The sequence below is a fragment of the Panicum virgatum genome, chromosome 5K, assembly GCF_016808335.1.
Source record: "Panicum virgatum strain AP13 chromosome 5K, P.virgatum_v5, whole genome shotgun sequence".
NCBI lineage: Eukaryota > Viridiplantae > Streptophyta > Magnoliopsida > Poales > Poaceae > Panicum > Panicum virgatum.
Window position 1 is genome coordinate 17711289 of NC_053140.1, and position 6000 is coordinate 17717288.

The window sequence follows — 6000 nt, forward strand, 5'->3', positions numbered from 1 at the left end:
CAGTCCTGACCGCATCCAAATTGAAGGCTTCTCCGACGGCAATCGACACCTCGCACTGACTAGAATTGGGACCCAGTACAAGCACGCCAACAATGGTGACCTAGTCACACTGACAGGGAAGGATAGAGATCGTCCATGAGCCGATCGCGTTACCAGTTTCGCTGCACTAGCTATGGAGAGACGACAGCAGTGAGATCAGATTGCCGCAGTGGAACAGATGAGCACGAGATCGACTGAGACACGAACGGCGACTCGTTTCCGCCTCCTGCAAAAAGAAGACCTCGCTAGCTTTCCCCACACTGATGAACGCGGAACGGCGAAAGCACAAAAGATTAAGACGATACGGCGCCCATACAAGAGATCGAACCACATATACTGTGGCATGGTATTTTCTAACGACGAGTTTCAACCTTGAGGCTTGCATCTTTAGAGCAATAATGACTGTGTGGGTACACCGTGTTAGTACTTAAGAGGTTGCATCGTCAAGGCAGGCCATAGTCTCTCACAGTCGCAGTCAAACTGACTTGCAGTCATGTCCAAAAGAATTCATGAAATAAAATATTGAGCCAATTTCTTCAGTGCCATTAGAAAATATATAGGCCATCCCCTATGTGCCATTAGAAATTAGCATATCCTTTCTATATTATCGTTTATAATTTTTCATCCCCTACATGCTATTGCCGTCAATAGATCTGTTAAAGGGTATAGTGAAAAGACAAGAATATTCCTCGTGCCCTCCTACATGGATCTCGCTGGGCGAGGGCGATGGTGCCGGACGGGAACAAGCCGCGCGCACGCCTCCCTCGCGAGGGAGCTGGGCGAGGGCGCCGCATGCCTCGTGCTGCCGCTGGGCGGTGGGCTGGGCGGCGGGGAGCGAGCTGCTCGCGCGTGCCTGCGCGTGCGCAGACGGCGGGCCTGGCCTCTGCTTGCCGCCACGCTCGCAGGCTTGACGCCCGCAGACATAGCACCCGCCCTGCTGATCTCCACCAGCCCGCCATCCCATTGGCCCGTCTAGCTCGCGGTCGCGGACGACGCCACCAAAGGAGGCCGCCGGCGAGGTCAGGCTCTTTTTTTTGTGACAGCAAAACCAAAGATAAATTACTAGCAGCAAACCGCTGCAATAGGAGTACAAAGATTAAAGGTTACAGATTGCATCGTCACTGATAGCTGGCAGCTATTAGCATGATCAGATCGATCGACACGAGAGAAAAGGTTCCACTCTGATCAGATTGATTCACCCGAGCATGACTCGTGCGCGCGCTGGGCGGCGGGCAGCGAGCCGCCCGTGCGAGCCTCGGGCGGGCGTCGCGGGCTGGGCGATGGCGGCCATGATGTATTTCGAAGCTTCAACTGCAGAGAGCATAGGGAATTGATGCCGGGGTATTCTTGTCTTTTCACTGTGTCTTTTAACAGATCTGTTAGTGGGAATTGACGGCAATGGCATGTTAGGGGATGAGAAATTATAAACGATGGCATAGAAGAGATACGCTAATTTTCAATAGCACATAGAGGATGGACTGTATTTTCCAATGGCATAGAAGGAATTGACTCTAAAATACTTGCATTATCTTGCATGATACTCCCTCCGTTCTAAATTATAAGACATCCCAAAAATCTTGGAGAGTCAAAACAATCTAAAGTTTGACCAAAATTATAGAGAGAAATATAAAGATTGATATCAAATTGATGTACTATGAAAATATAACTAATAAAGAATCTAATGGTATTTAATTTATATAATAAATGTTATTATTCTATTATATAAATTTGGTCAAACATAAAAAACTTTAACTCTCCAAGATTGTTGAAATATCTTATAATTTGGAACGGAAAAGTACTTAAACAAATTAATAGTTGTGCTAATTGGAACAAACATGCTTGATACCACAAATGCACTTTATTTTCACCCGGCCGTCCGGTACTAAATACACTATCACATAAAAAAAATATGTCCAAATAGATGCGCGCGCGCCGTGGAGTTCAAACCCGTGACTTGTGGCCTCGCATGTAGTCTCCTCTACCATCCCACTCACACAACACATGTGAGTACATAGAAGATGATATTCTGTTGAGGTAACACAGATGGACCATTTAATACCGGGCCATAACATCACCCGATACTAAATAGTGGCATTTAGTACTAGGTGGTGTTATGACCCAGTACTAAATGGCTGGGGGGCCCCGGAAGCCATTAATATCGGGTCATAACATCAACCGGTACTAAATGGTGGCATTCAGTACCAGGTGGTGTTAAAAACCGGTACTAAATGGCTTCATAGGGCAATGTACTGCACAACCGGTACTAAATTGACATTAGTACCGGGTTCAAAGCAACCGGTACTAACATGAGGTGGACGAATGCCTCTTTTTCCAGTAGTGGAAGTGGAGCTACTGCAGTAGTCGATCCACCTCTGAAAATACATTTTTGGGGCGGATGAGTGTCACCCGCCCTTAAAAATATATTTCTAGGGGCGGGTGATGGCATCACCCGCACCTGCAAATATTCTCACGCAAAAAAATAATTGTAATTTTTTCATATGACCTCGGATGAAGACAAACTTTCAAAATTGTAGAGTTTGACGAGATCTAAAATTTTTTAGTTGACAACTTTTTCATTTAAAGTCATGAGTAGTCCGAAAAATATCATAAGTTCTCTAGTCTCAAAATCTACAAGTTTTGATTTGTTTTCAAACAACCTCAGATGTTGAACATAAAGTAGTTCCATATCAAAATTTTAATGGTAAGATCAGTTTATGCATTATTCATTTAAGAACATTTAGGACCACAAGATCATTTGTTACTTGTGCCTGCTATGACTATATAGTATCTTATACAACTTAAGTCATATTTTTAAGTTTCCACAATCTTAACCTTTATATACCTGAAATATATTTGATATTTTTTTATCTATAGTTTGTAATAACCATAGTGTAGAAGTTTCATTTTTTATTTATTCTATATATTTAGAGATTTAAATAATTTTTTGAATAAAATATAAAAATATTTCTAGAAGCAGGCGATGGCATAAATGATTTGTAGGTGTGGGTCATGGCCTAACCCACCCCTACAAATCGATTTCAGAGAGTTAATATAAAAGAATAGCATATTCCATTAAATCACAAGTGACTATATAGTGTGGTGGAGAGTAGGGTATGTGCGAGGCTTGAGTTAAGTGGTTCGAACCCAGTTTACGCAAGTGGTGCATATTTCGGCTAAAAAATTGTACCTCGATAGTAGAGGGGGTTTGTGGTGATGGGGCGGTTAGCTGGCATTTTTCCTCTTTTTCTTTTGCTATTTTTGAGTTTTTTTACTATTTTTTTATTTTCTAGAAAATAACTTGCAAGGATGGCTGTAAGAACTAGGAGCGGATATCGCACCCGCACCTAAAAATATATTTATATCTGTTCTTAAAAATACTTTTTATATTAGTGACTTGTTTGACATATGTTTTAAAACAACCTAAAATTACCTTCATGCCCCAAAGCGACAGGAGGTTGCACAAGTTCTCTAGATTAATATAGTAAGTCTCGTTAATATAAAAAGTAATGTGAGGAACAATACAGGTAGATTCAATCAATTTACTTCAAAGGGAATTTAGCGTTCTTGCCCCTTTTTAGATCTCAAATGGTAATTTTGCCCTCATTTTTTGAGTTGTGCAATTTTACTCCCGATTTTTTTTGAAACGAAGGTTCTAATGGCTCCTACTTTTAACACTATTAGGTGTATGCCCACTAAAACAATAAAACAAATCAGAGAAAAAATCAGAGCAAGGTGAAAAGACCTTGGTACCCTTAATCCTATCCACTTATATCTCCTTTCTCATCGCCGTAACCCTAGAAGGCGGCGGCTGGTCTAGCAGGCGACCGTGGCGCAGCGGGGAGGATGTAGCCGCGGTGCAACAGGGGTGAGCGCGAAGGCTGGGCCCGGCTTAGGTGCACGGCGTTCTCGGCGCGCGTCGCCCCGGGGAGCCAACGCGTGCAGGCGAGAGGGGGGGGAGCTGGTGCAGGAGGCGGCGACGACGGCAGGGGAGACACGCGCGGGTGCAGGAGGCAGCGACAACAGCAGGGCAGGCACATGCAGGGGCAGCGTGTAGGCCGGCCTGGCTCGAACGCAGGCGGGTGCAGGGACCCGACGTGGGGCGGGCTCGGGCACGCGCAGGGACACGCGGTGCGGGTGAAGCGCGCGGAGGAGTGGTGCCGCGCCCACGTAGCGTCACACGCGACGATGGCGATGACGACCTCCAGCCCGGCGTCGCTGGCACTGTTCACGGGCCGGTTCGGGTATGCGCCGTTCCGAAGGCTGAAGTTCGTGGGCCGCCGCGTGCACGCGCACTGACTGGACATCGCGGGCGGGCACCACGTGTTCCAGGCTTCCAGCTCCTGCCGCCTATGGCGGTCGCAGCTTACGTGTGCCGCAGGCCATGGAGTTCCTCCCTGCCGACATGTCGGCGCTCCTCGCCCACAAGCTCACGCTGGGCACCTTCGTCGCCATCAAGAGCAACCCGGACCCGTCCCTCCTGCCATCATTCGCCCCTTTTTTTTAGACCTCGAAACATGAAATGGACAAATTCCTTCTCTTAGGAACACATACAAGAATAAGGATAATGGTAGCCCTCCCATTAACTACTTCATTTTCATTTATGAATTTCATAGTAATAGAAATCCATGTCCTACCGAGACAGAATTTCAAACTTGCTATCCTCTTACCTAATAGGCAAAGATTGTCCTATGTAGAAAGACTGATTCATTCGGATCGATATGAGGACCCAACTCCATTGCATTGCCAGAATCCATATTCCATATTTGAAGCGGGTTAGCCTCTGTGCTTCTCTCATGGTACAATCCTCTTCCTGCGGAGCCCCCTTTCTCCTCGGTCCACAGTGGCTTGATTTTGTTTGAGAAAATTAGTTTAAGACCTGTACAAATATTCTTCTGTTTAAAATAGGGGTAAAATCACCAAATTCACATAATAGTAGGGGCAAATCCGCAAGGGCAAATTGGTCTTTTCATAGCAATTGCAGCATCGTTAACTGGCTTTCACGGAATAGGAGCAAACATTTCCTTCGTTTTCAAAAAGCAGGGGTAAATTCGCATAGTTAAAAAACTAGATTGGGGGCAGAATCACCACTTCACATCGAAACAAAGGTAGGAACGCTAAACCCCTCAATCAAAACACGAAGCAATGCCGAACAAATATTTACTGTTTTAAAGTACTATGCCATTTGATGGAATGGTATTGTTATGAGAAAATATTGTAGTACCTGAGCCATTAGGACATCCCTAACTTGGATATGTAAATAATGCTTCACTTCCTTGATGTTTATTTTCCAATGCTATGCTCTTGAAACAAATCTCTGGATGTTGCGGGACCTTCCATCAACAATCCAAAGCAAACCTGTTCTAATTTGCACTGAGGGAAACACAGCTAATTGCACTTGGAGAAGGAACAGATACACAGAGGTATAAGTTGCATGCATGCTCCATACCGCTGCTAGAGGTATAAATATGAGGATGCTATTATTCCTGCAATTTACGGCTTGACTTGCATAAATTCAAACTGCAACACAGAATGTGTACTTTTTCCTTTGGACAAAATGATGCTACCATTCTTTCAGACATGTCGTCATGTGACCAGCAGATCGAATAAACACCAGCACTACTGTTTGACAAATAGTAGTATTAGCAGTGATGGAGTTATGGATGCATAGAGAAAACTGAATCAAGAACCAAAAAAAATAGGAGCACAGAAACAGAAAGCAGAGGTGATACTTTGAAAGTGAAGGGGCTGCGTCCATGAACTCATGATAATAATCCTGCCACAATAGAAGAATCATTGTGCAAACGGAAGAATCATGTAAGGCAGCAACCAGTCATAGATTTTTTTTATTACCTTTTACCTCTGCAAAGGAAGAACAGGAATTTAACAACCGAATGAGTTTTGAACACAAAGGCACCATGAGAACAGGAGGATACAAAACAATCATAATTTAAACAAACAACA